The sequence below is a fragment of the Cololabis saira genome, chromosome 1, assembly GCF_033807715.1.
Source record: "Cololabis saira isolate AMF1-May2022 chromosome 1, fColSai1.1, whole genome shotgun sequence".
Classification (NCBI taxonomy): domain Eukaryota; kingdom Metazoa; phylum Chordata; class Actinopteri; order Beloniformes; family Belonidae; genus Cololabis; species Cololabis saira.
The window spans coordinates 22,183,979-22,197,516 of NC_084587.1; the positions used below are offsets into that span (position 1 = coordinate 22,183,979).

Sequence of the window (13,538 nt, forward strand, 5' to 3'; positions counted from 1 at the left end):
ATTAAGTCATTTCTTTTCTTTCAAATGCAACTTTCTGTCTCAGAAAAGAAAAAAAAGCTTATAAAGCTAACAAAAGTTCAAATACTGAAAGAGCAGACAGAAGACTTAAAAAAAAAAAAAAGAACAGTTCAGACTTCAAACGCTGCACGGAAACCAAATATCTAGTAAACAATCAAATAATACAATCTTATCTATTAACACATTAAGAATATTAATGATGCAGTGACTGACCAATTGCATTCCTCTATCTGTACAATAAAAAATGTATATAGATTCTAGAGGATTATTGTGGCAAAGGACATAATGAAAATGTTCTTATTTTACTTTACAGCCATTTAAATACAAATATTCATTATCATTTAGCCATAAAGCATTTGTTTTGATATTATTAGCAGCTGGCAACTCATGAGCTATTATGAAGACAAAAAGAGTGAAGTAGAAGTCTCTTCAGGCCGTTTAAGTACAATGATTCATTTTGACATTACAGAGACTCATGTTTGAAAGTTTTATTTGGAAACCCTGTTCAGCAAGAGTTCACTTAAATGCAGACTGGAGGGGGATCATGAACTCTTGATATTGTTTGTGTTCAGGCTGAATGTTTTGATTTAATCCTCAAAATACACTATAAAAGCAAAACTTGTGTAAGAAGGAAGACAGAAGTCTCGCATAAGATTAGGAAATTGTTCCAAACACATTTCACTTAATTTGACCACTCAAGTCAGTTCAATAATGTGCAGAGGTTATTACAAAACTCTACTGAATTTTGTCCTGAAACTAGCAAAAATGACAATGCAGATATGAATTGCACGTGTGGAGTGAATGCCAGAAAGGTTGACTGCTGTTTGCCATGACGAACAAGAGCCCGTAGACAAACAACCAACACCGACATCAGAGAGATCAGGAAACATACCAACTGAGTGTAAGGAATGCAACAAAAAGCTTTGTTGGTGTTGTCTTGGTGTTAGATTTTGACTATATGAACAATGATGTGGGATTGTTTTGTCATGTTTCAGCTGTTTTTCCATCCACAGGGTATCCTTTGTTAGTGGGCCAAACCCCACACTGAGACAGCGTGAAGAGGAACAGACCTTTCCTCTTCACAAACAGGACAAAGACACAAACAGAGCCCCAAAGCTCTTGGGTTTTAAGCTGTGAGAACACAAAAAGAAGATTCACATCACACATTGATATGCACTCTCACACGCAACATGTTTTAAACACTCACTCAAAGGCTTGTGTTGTGTATTGACAAATACTCTAATAATGATTATAGAGGTGTGCTGATTTTACCTAATTTCTATTTTCCCCTTAGAGTTCACAGAACACGATATTTCTTTGGTTAAAAATGTGTATCTTCATAATTATTAGTATATAAACAAATCAAGCTGAAAGTTCTACTTTCAGTTAACACCCAAAAAATAAGTGCATCCCAATAAATTAGGCTTCAAGCTAGTACACTTACATCCTTGTAGACAGGCTAACTTTAACATCAGGTTGAAATGAAAATGGTAAAGGTGATTATACAAAAACAACACTGATGGCCAGTGTGTTGGCTGGACAAAGACAGTGGGTGTGGAGGTGTGGAGAGGGAGCCTCTCTGCAGCACCACACAAAGCAATCTTGGGTGGTGTTACCGAGTGGGAAACAGAAGGACCAAGAGGTTGGGTTTCAGCAAGGCCATGCCAGTCCAGGGTGGGTGTGTTGACAACTAGGGAACTAGTACATGCTCAAGACAGAGGCAACAGAGAGCTGCTCTAAACATTTCTCAGATATCAGAATAGAGATTTAGAGTGAAAGGGGTACATTTAATTTAAACCAAAATGCATGTTTGGATAAATCAGGTGTAGCTGCTATTCTTATGCCGGTTTTAAATTAATTTATGTCTTAATTGTATGCTCTATGCTTGTAAGTTTTATATACAACTTTTTATACTGTACCAGTGTGCCTCTTTTCCAGATCTCAAAAAGGAGATTTTATCTAAAAGGGACTTCCTGGTAACATAGTGGTTAAATTAAATAAAATCGACATTTTCTGGTTTTTAAGCACATCTCGATGACACATTCACCAGGGAGATTGTCCTTAGATTTGGAAGACCTTTGCTGCTAATATCCCAAAATATCCAAAGACTGCAACCAGTAAGGAAGAATCACTTGGAGGAACAACAACCAAAACATTTGAGACAAAACAAAAATGTATCCAGCACCTATAGAATCCCCCTGCTGAAGATGCCCAACACTACCGAAGACTAAGAGACATTTTAAACTAGCAAAAGCCCAAAATCCAAAATCTTATCTTTCACGGCTTGATTATTTTTATATATTAAAATAAAAGTCTTTAAAAGTCTAAGTATAAAAAACAAATTGAAAAATTGTGATTGATACCTAAAAGTGTCATCACATTAAAACCCCAGAGCAGCATGTTCTAATATACAATAATACATGTAATGACTTAAATTAACAACAATGCTTTGTGAAAGTTGGGAGGGAAGCATTTATATATGCAACATATACCCTGAAAGGTAAAATAGATTTATGAACATCTGTTCAAATTAAGTTTTAACATCTTCACCACTGAAGAAAAAATACTCAATGAAGAATTACAACTTTCAACTAAAATTAATTGTAAACCTTATGTATGTAGACCTGTGTAATGCTTTGATAGGAAATAATCCCAGTTAAAAGTGGTGTTTGCATGGATAGATGAAATTCTGCAACTGACATTTCTTCACTGAAATATCAGCACAGTTACAAGCTGCAGTGGGTCTGAGATGACAAGCTGTGTGATAGCTGAAGCTTCTCTCCATCTGTGGGGCTTCACAGTTTTCTCATGCCCAATTATAAACACTTGCACTGTGGATTTTTCTTTTCTCCATCTTTTTTGCCCAAAACCACTGATTTGTACCCTACGTTCAGTATAGAATGTGATTAAAAGTAAACAATCAAACGGACAAAAAGAGAAAAGGACAGTACCCACAGTAGGGAGAGCAATAACAGTAGCCTTCCTGATTTATGTGCCATTAGTTTTGAGTGAGGCTGACTGTCACAAAGCTAATGACACAGAGGGAGTTATGATTAAATTGGGACATGTCATTGATGTGGAAACACATTAACTATGTTTATATGCACAGAAGTCCCGAGGACAGCAGCTGAAATTATATGAAATCAGGAAGCATGAGAACACATTTGCATGCCCTGCAAAAATTGATTTAAAATACTGTTGTCAGTAAACAGATTTCTTCTCTACAACTAACCAAAGCATGTTAAAACAGCACAAGTTTTTTCTTTAAAAAAATGAATTAATTAATGCAGATAGATAGTGTGAGAGTTAATATTTGATTGTATGATGATACACAGCTACAACTATCATGTTGATCACTAGAGATAGGAGCAATGATCCCATATCAGAATATGGGGCCAATAATGGGGATAATTCCCTGATTAGATGTCAACAATGACAAGATTTATTGAGAAAATGTAATTCAAATTCAAGCCTTTAAGATGTTACTGTTGAAATAGCTTTCCTTGGTTTAACCTGTTCAGACAAGGCTTTGTTGTTTCTGACCGACTTGAAGGACTGGATCATAAAGCAGTTTTATTTTCCCTACAGCTTTTGCACTTTGCAAATATTCCATTTCAAATAACCAACCACCACCCTTCTTTGATACTGGAATCAGGACATATTCATCTCCTTAAAAAAAAAAAAAACTCAAGGAAGGGAAAACAAAAAGTAAAAAAAAAAAAAAAATCCACCAGTTAATTTGGAATAAAACTTTTCATGCAACTTTGCTCATGACAAACAGGCTCTGGGATATCACATTTCTCTTGCAGGAAAAGGTTTTCCTTCTAACACAATAAATAAATTCAGTTAATTATTTACATAGCCAAACAAGAAATAACATTATTGAAAAGGAAATGGCCTGCAAGAATAAACTACTGAACAATTTAATATTATTACAAACAAAAACTTATCCAAAGAAATATTTGACATTTGAGTTTTAAAAAATTGATTACAATTGTTAACTCGTGGGCTTTAGGGACAAGTAGAGAAACTGACCATGGCTACACTGGGATAGTTCAGTACACTGACCCCTATGACACAGATACACAGACACAAACACTGAGCAGCTGCACAAAGTTACATACCTCTTGTTAAGAACATGACGAAGTCGCTAGTCCTGCTTTTTGTTTTGTATACCCCATTGTAGTCAATTTTGAGTTCAATCTCACATTAAATCCAAACAGCTCTATATTAGAAGTCGGTGCTTAAAGACTGCTGGACACAAACATGTCCATTCGAGCCTTCCTTCATACATCATGAAACTCTGAGCTATTCGCTTCAGAGAGGCCACTTCAGCTTGTCGTGGTCTAGTGTTCACTGCCCCAGGACTGGGAATGGGACAGCATGGGACGACACTGGACCAGGATGGGGAGGGCTCTGCTGGCATGGCAGCTGTGCCTGCCAACCCCTCTTTTTTTTTTTTTTACCCCCACTCCCCTTTTCTCCTAGCATGTCTTCTGATAGGATGAGATCCAGGAAGACACCCTCCTTTATTGGCCCACCCAGGTCCTAAAGCCAAAAGGAGACAGACAGAGGGGGCTTTGAGGAGCTCACCAAGATGATGACAGAGGTTTGGGGGGGATGGGAGGGGGTGACTTGAAAGGAGATGCCATCTGAGTGGAGTCATGATGCTGCCCAGAGGCCTACTGACCCAAGATCACTGGAGCATGACAAAGTTAAAGGTGGAGCATAGATGCAAGTATTTAAAAAAAGGGGGGGATATGCAAGAGGGACATTATGGCATAGCTTTAAAGTGGGAAACCGGGACAGAGGCAACCGAGAAGACAAATGAAGAGCGACCTCCAGCACATACATCTACAGAAGTACTATTAAAGATTTTCATGCACTGTTCAATGACAGTTTTAAACTAAAAAAAAAAAAAAAACATTAAATTCAATACAACAGCCACCAAGATGATATACAGATATGCCCGAGATGCCAAATTAGTTTCCTGGAAGTTTTAATATCATAGATGATTTTTTTATGATACATTGCATGCAGGGCTTGAATTAATGATTGGTCTTGGAAACTGTTAACTAAAGTACTTTTCTCCTTTTCCACAAGCTCTCAACATTTAGCAAAAATTATTTATTTTTTTAAATCCAATGCGGAAAAAGGTCTGAGCCACTCTTAAATGCTGATTTTTTTTAATATCTACCCAGCTATTCACAAGAATATGAAGTAGCAGACTGTAAATTATAACATGTATTTTTTCCCACTCACCGTGACAGGGCCAAATGAAAAAAACAACTGTTTTATAACTGCTACAGAGTTTGAGCTGCACTTTCTACTTTAGCTGATTAAATTACTTCTTTATATTCCATTTTTAAAACTGTTTGCACTGCATCTTTGAAGAAGGCTTCATCAGTGTTTTATGACAACACTTCTACTGTGGACCTTGTCTTTGAGTATGAAAAAAAAAATCTGTTTGTTATGACAATATTTTGACATTTTTCCAGCCCCAATGATGACTATTTGAAGGACAAGTGCTCAGATGACACAAACACACACACGGGAGTGTTGCAGATTGGCACCTCAGTATGTTTATCGTCATATGATTTGTACTGAAGTGGAGGCACAATGGTGTAACTGTATGCACGGCAACAACTTGAGAATATTAAATGTAAAAAAAAAAAGAACTAATAATAGGTGGGCATTGGTATCATTGGGATTTTACAATACCGTTAATCGATACTATTCTGTATTTCAAGCCAAAACATATAGCCTCTCTATAAATGTTCACGTATGTTAATATCAGTAAAATTGGATATTGTTATATAGCAACATTATTGGTAACATTCCAGACTCTATTTTCATAATCAAAATTGTCAGCATTTATGAAATATACCCAAATAGAAATTATTATTATACACCTAAAGGGGACCTATTATGAAAAACACGGTTTTTCTTGCTTTAACATATATAAAGTGGTCTCCCCTCAGCCTGCCAACTCAGAGAAGAAGGAAAGCAACCAAATTCTGCAGTGTCTGTACAGCCGCCCGGATGATCCATCCAGTGTGATGTGGCTTCTACGAGCCATTCAGATTCAGGGCGATTTACAGAGGTTGGCCTCCGATGCGTGAAACCCGCCCACAACTCACTCTGGCCAGAACAACAACAACAACAACAACTCCGCTGGCCGGGGCTTCCGCCATTTTCTACGCGTCATTCAGGCAGCCAATCAGCACAGTGCCTCATTATCATAGCCTCCCCGTCCACTCAGAATCCCGCATAGATAATGAGGTTAGAGAATGGGAAGATAAAGACATGGCTCAGAGGCTGAATTTCTAATTTATTTAGCAAAAAAAAAATCAAAAGCTTGTTTTGAAGACATTCAAGGCCTGTTTAAAATGGGTATTAGATGCCATAATAGGTCCCCTTTAACACAAAAAGTAAGGAAATTTTGTGTTTGGTAAATTATTTCTTTGTTGTAACAAGCTTCTCTGCAATAAATCTTATACTGTTGGAAAGCCTGTTTATTAAGCCTGTCTCTTAAATGGTACCACATTTGTAAGGAACATCCATTTGTGGGAATGGCAGCAGAGCTGAGTATCAGGCACGGTAGGTTGTCTTCTACAGATTTGCGCTGGTATCTCCAACACATGCACTGGAACCTGAACATGTAGAGGAAGCTCATGTTCAGCGATGAGCAAGAATGGAAATCCAGAACCGGTTCTCAAAAAGAACTAGCTCCCAGTAGTTTGATTCCGAGGAATCGTTAACCCTGTCACTACCTTATTTGAGTCCCTACCCTATTTGAGTCACACATGCGCAGTACGGAACAACATCGTCGGCCATCTTGGAAAGCAAAATACGGCAACACCACTTGAACAAACTATATACATAAAAAATAAATGGAAAAAAAGGCAAACCCTCCATAGTATGTTTTAAAAACGAAATAAAAAATGATATAACATCTATAAAGGTACTATCAAAAGAAAATCAGTCTAAGTTACAATCTTGCTACGCTTAAACACTTGTTGAAATGTCAACCCCTGTGATTATTTTATTTTGTGATTATTTTATTTTATTTTTTTATTTTTTTATTTAATCTTAGAAGATTATCTTGGAAAAAATGTATAGGTATACTTATTCGCTTGTGTGTTGTGAACTTGTTATGTTTCAGTTGCAAACAAATGTTTCCTCAAAGGAATTTTGTACTTTTGATATGTTAAATAAAGTTTATTATAAAAATAACTACTCACAATAAGTTAGGGATATTATTATTTACAGTACATGATTGCTTTTCCTATTTGGTCTGAATTTTAATGAAATAAGTAAAAGCTGCCTTTGATATTACTAATGATAAATGAGAAGAAACACCATTTTCATTAGTTTAATATTACCCCAAAAATTTAGACAGTCTCTCACAATATCCCTAACAAGATTGTAACTTAGACTGATTTTCTTTTGATAGTACCTTTATAGATGTTATATCATTTTTTATTTCGTTTTTAAAACATACTATGGAGGGTTTGCCTTTTTTTCCATTTATTTTTATGTATATACTTTGTCCAAGTGGTGTTGCCGTATTTTGCTTTCCAAGATGGCCGACGATGTTGTTCCGTACTGCGCATGTGTGACTCAAATCGGGTAGGGACTCAAATCAGGTAGCGACAAACCCGCCTGCCTAACGATTCCATTCATAGGTTCTGCCAATGTCTGACGCATTTGCGGAATGACGTCATGTACACACTTCGGATAAATATATACACGCACCTTTCGTATTTTGGCACAGAATGATTCCAACATGGCGTTGAGGCAGAAACACTCCGACGGTTGGTTATATTTCACATAAAAAGGACAATACTAGGACCAGTTGCAACCATAGACTGTATATAAAAATGGCCGAAGCATTCCCTCACGTGACCCATTGGTTTCTGAGGACCGGTTTTGAAGCCCGTTTTCCTTCGTACAGAGTGCAGCCATGTTGCTTAGCAAGCACTCTGGCACGCGCCCACTGCACATCAATGATAGTTAGCTTTTCTCCTGAGATCTGCTCTTAGACCTTTACCGTGGGATATACCTTTTAATATATTGACTTGATGGTGATATCAAAAATGATCGTCCATTGTACCCGATGCTGGGTTCATACAAATGGATAGTTGCTTCCCAAAGGGCGGTAGCTTGATGATTACAGATAAGGAAGTGATAACTGCTAGCGATTAGCTGAGCCGACTGCTGAACAATCATATTAGAAATAAATGTAATGCTTGATATAACCTGGTACAACATGGTACAAACCAATACCAGCATTTTTTGAACCAGGCTGTAAATATGTTTATTTCTGCTCTAAAGTGGGACATTTTATAATGGAAATTGATTGGCAGTTGGATCATAGGGTCAAAGTGTGGAGAAGATCCAGATAACGCTAGTCTTATTGCTGCACCAAAGAGTAATATCTTTTGGTGGAGGCAGTGGGATAGCGTGGGGCGGCATCTCTCTCCCTGGAAAGACGAGGCTCGCCATCATTGGAGGCAATCTGAATGCAAAGAGCAGAGAAGAGATTCTGCAACCAGCGGCAATCTCATATCTCCACAATCTGGGATCAAACTCGTTCCTCCAACATGACAATACTCAACCTCACAGAGCGAGGTTCATCAGACTACCTCCAGAATTTGGGAACAGAGAGGATGGAATGGTCTTACTTTTTGTGTACCACAGATAAATATTTTATCTGTGATTGCCAAGACAGCTCTGAGATTACATTCAAACATGAATAAAGAGATTAACCTCTCACCAATTCTTTGGCAATTATTTGAAAAATACTCAACTCGGGCTGACAATCTTGGTGACAGCTATGTGATATTCTGCTACCTCTCATGTTGCAATGTTTCTGACTTCTGCACATTACTGGCTTCTGCAAAAACTGTGAACGTGGATGACATTTCTGCCCACGGGCATGAGTAATTTTGTTCTCCAATTAAGTGTGTCCTAGACTAGGAACATATTTTTAAAATTGATTTGTAATATATTAATATTTGTCATTTTGGTTAGCTTCAGTTGACTGCCAATTCATACCAATCAGTATTGTTTTAGAGGAGAATTAAATTCCCAATTAGGGCCTCAAAACTGGAAGTTATCCAAATTCCCATCAAACGATTCAGAGCTGTCAGCACAATGTCTTGACTGGGCTCATCAATCTCCTTGTTTGTTTCTCTATGTTACCATCTCCAAGCTCCATATCTTCTGAACTGAAATGAGTGAAGACGACCTCAATCAAAATTATACATGTATTTTAACCAAACTGCCAATTTGAAAAATTCTAAAGGAAAACTGAAAGATTGCAGGGTCAACTTAGCTTACTCTTGACACTTGTGAAGTTTAACAAAGTTAGCTATCTTAGCAGTCTTGTTCCTGAACTGATTGTATGTTTTCTGTTGCTTGTTTTAACTCTCGACTGCAAAACCAGTTTACCCTTGGGTATCAATAAAGTAACCTGAACCTGAACCTGATCCCAGTTTTGGTTAGAAGATTAAATATGATGCTTTCAGAAGAATGAGATACTAATATGCTTCTAAGATGTTTGTCAGATCACATCTGACAGAGATCAAGGCTTCTTAGATCACTTTTTGCATCTCAGATGTACTTTTGATACTTGACTGAAATAAAACCTTACATATATGGACATACACTCACTGGCCACTTTATTAGGTACACCTGTCCAACTGCTCATTAATGCACATTTCTAATCAGCCAATCACATGGCAGCAACTGATTGCATTTAGGCATGTAGAAAATGGTCAGGACGATCTGCTGCAGTTCAAACAGAGCAACAGAATGGGGGAGAAAGGTGATTTAAGTGACTTTGAACGTGGCATAGTTGTTGGTGCCAGACGGGCTGGTCTGAGTATTTCAGAAACTGTTGACCTACTGGGATTTTCACACACAACCATTTCTAGGGTTTACAGAGAATGGTCAAAAAAGAGATAATATCCAGTGAGCGGCAGCTCTGTGGGTGCAAATGCCTTGCTGATGCCAGAGGTCAGAGAAAAATGGTTCGAGCTGATATAAAAGCAACAGTAACTCAAATAACCACTCGTTACAATCGAGGTATGCAGAAGAGCATCTCTGAACGCACAACACATCGAATCTTGAGGCGGATGAGCTACAGCAGCAGAAGACCAAATCGGGTGCCACTCCTGTCAGCTAAGAACAGGAAACTGAGGCTACAATTCGCACTGGCTTAAAAGGAGCTTGAGGCTCCTTTTAAGAAATGAGACTCTCTAGCGCCACCCTTCACCACGACGGCCGTCGGGGGTACTGCAGCCAACAGCGAAGCCGGCACGGGAGAACGGGGAGAACGCACATGCAGCGTCATGTGACGTCACATCCGCAGCCCAGCGCGGGAAATTTGGGCCCGAATTGCAGCACATTTTGCAGCACACAGCCTGTTCAAGGCAACGGAGAGATAACTAGAGGGCTCATTCTTTTGGGTTTGGAACGCTTCATTTGACATTATTACTAGAAAACTTGAAACATATACGAATTTTTTTCATAAATTCTGCCTCAATTCGGCCTCAAGCTCCTTTAACAAAATTGGACGACAGATGATTGGAAAAACGTTGCCTGGTCTGATGAGTCTCGGTTTCTGCAGCAACAGATACTGGTCAGATGATAGTCAGTAGACTGGTAGACTGGTACCATATGACAAAGGTTAAACTGTTGTGATCCATCAGGTTTGAAAAGAATAGTCCTTTTCTTGGTTCTCATTCATATTTTTCCTCATTAATGACATTGATATTAAAAAAAAAGTATTAAAAAAAAAAGACAACACTAAGAATGACAAAGAGACTGGACACGCTCAAACGTTTTTCAGAGTAATACAACCTGATTTGACTTTAGTGAATATTAATCTGTACATAGAAGAAGAAGAACTGATGTTTCTTGTCAATAATGTAGTGATAGCATTAGATTCAATCTGTATACATGGCTAACATGTATCAGCATGCGACTGGCTGAGCCATCTGTCCCATCTGAGTGGGCTGTGGGTAAATGACCTGCACCCCAGCTGCACTGACTCATCCTGACGAGGACAGATTCACTGTTTGTTTCTCAGAAAAACACACTGCAATAGAGGATTAAGACAGGGCACAATATGGAATAATATAAATATGAGGTACAGAAGGTTGTGATTTTGATTTACAAAAATGCTATTATTTTATCAAACAGAAATCTCTATTCTATATTTCTCATTCTATTTCATGGTCAAACACAAAACATGTTTTTTGTAGTTGGTTGACAGTATAAAAAAAACTGGGGGGAAAAAGAAAAAAATCAAAAACTATTATTTAGAGTCACATTGATATGGTGGTCCTAGTTTGCTTAGCAGGAAATTGCATGCATGCAATATATTACATACAGCTTGGACAGATGGCATTTCACTCCAATTTGATTTGCTGCAAAATCAACAGTCAACAATATTAAATTAATTCTGGCCTACACTTACACATTACTCAGATAGATTAAATCTATCTGAACAAGCAGTTCTTCCAATGTCAATATGTACAAAGGAAGTACAATTGCAACATGATTAACCCCTTTCAGCCCCTCAGACTTCATTTAAAGATCATAGAAACCGGAAGTTTAAGGAAACTCTAAAATGTTATTTCTGATCCACTGAAGAGACAAAGAAAATGGGGAAATAATGCTTCAGAAGTTACTCTTCTGCTTTCTACTATATAATACTGGCTTTCGCCTATTTATCGGTCTTTGTACATAAAATGGTTAGTGTCTAAAAAATGTTTATGTCACATGTCAGTCCAGGCTTTAAAAGTAAAAGCATATTCTGCATCAGCTTTAAGATATCTAAGATGAAGACTTAAACTGCAGCTACACAGAAACAGCAACAGCTTGAAGCCAAGATTGAGGTCATGAGCTATGTTATTAACACACAGAGGTGCAGGAAGAAGAGAAATAAAGCAACGCATTTCAGAAGCGTGAGATTTTTTTAGTCATTTGAGTAATTACCAAATATTAAATATCAAATTAAATTTGCTGACGCAAAAAGCCAAAAACATTAAATACAAATTTCTATGACACTGCAATTTCACTGAAATGTAGTGGAAATATCCACAATTTTGAAGTTACTTTGCCTTCCTTGGTCTCACCATCATGTCCCTAAAACTGCACTGAACAAAGGCTGTTCTAAGAGGAGTGTCAAAAGCGTCAGAGATTTTAGCACTCATGGCCTTGGTGACGAGGTATGCCGAGGGAGAAGGAGGGGAGGGACAAAAGCTCCTCTATGCTTAGTGCCGCAACTTGTATAAATCGGTCTTTGTTAGTAGGACATGACTGGGATTCTTGCTAAACAGCTATTTTTACATCCTGGAGCACCAGAGAGGGCGGTTAACGTACAAGTAAGAGTGCATGGCCTTTGGCTAAGTGAGACTGTTCCACAAACGTCATCAGCTCCACTCCTCTGCCTGCTGCAAGGAGAGGGGACTTCCATGAAAGATCTGCATGCCTCAAGTTCACCGTCAGTGGACAGTGGTTGAGAGTCAGCTAACACCATCACCAGTATCTGATCTCAAAGTAAACACTCGAGTTTGTTCTGCAAGACCACAGTCATGCCCAATAAATTCTGTTAGATAAATCCAATGCACAAATGGATATGAACTGCAAGTGCCAGCAAATTCTAGTTTCCAGCTTCAGCTTCCACTGGAACGCAGGAGAAACCCTTGTTTATGTACACTGTGGACCGTTACTATATTGATGCAATGAATTAGGTCCACGAATAAATTCTATTTTGGAAGGGGGAAAAAAAAGACATGATTTGATGGATAAAAAAAAAAAAATAGATAAAACGATACTTGTATTTATACATTTTTCCAGTTATATTATAACATGGAAAGTGGGTGCTTCAGCCCTTTCCAGGAATCATAACAATAACTCATAATTGGCAGTGGTGCATGATTTCTCAAAATGTTAAGAATTCTTGGAAGTGCAAAATTATCAGAAATTTCTGGGAATGTGTGATGAAGACTCAAAACCTTCTTTATGCCTTAAACCCCAGGGCTCTTTTTATTAGCGTATGACTCTAGTATAAGCCTGCACAGCAGAAAAGGATATTTCTGATATCAACTATTTTGAAAGCTGATTTAAAATGTATCTGTCATCTATCTGGTTCTATCAAAATTTGGCATAGGCAAAACATTCGTTAATTTGCTTCATTTATAACATGTGCTGGAACTTCAGTTATTCAACGGCAAAAAAAAAAAACGCATAATGTTCATGGAGAAATTGTCAAATATTTCGTACATTCAGTTGCATTCACATTTTCATAGGAAACGTTTTTTTTGTCAAGGCTGATCTGAAAAAAGTCTGACCAATTCAAAATGCCCCTCTTGCTTTGTTTAAAAGATTACATTTATGGTGAGAACAACTATTAAATAAAACCAACTTTAATTATCCAGAAGGTGGAGCATGATGGGGGCCTGCATGTTCCACATTTTTAATGTACCTGGGTATGGGTATATATT

The 13,538-nt window shown here is 37.7% G+C and overlaps 1 protein-coding gene across 10 annotated transcripts in view; it reads right to left on the bottom strand.

The window, feature by feature from the left end:
• Positions 1–13,538, bottom strand: part of gab1 (GRB2-associated binding protein 1) — a 60,557-nt gene that overhangs the window by 17,647 nt on the left and 29,372 nt on the right. The window contains exon 1 of one of the 10 annotated variants that reach the window (XM_061718256.1): positions 4,143–4,382. The exons of the other annotated variants lie outside the window; for them this stretch is intronic. The gene's annotated coding sequence lies outside the window, so the exon portion shown is untranslated. Of the gene's footprint in view, positions 1–4,142; positions 4,383–13,538 lie in introns of those variants that run through there. 10 annotated transcript variants of the gene reach the window in all.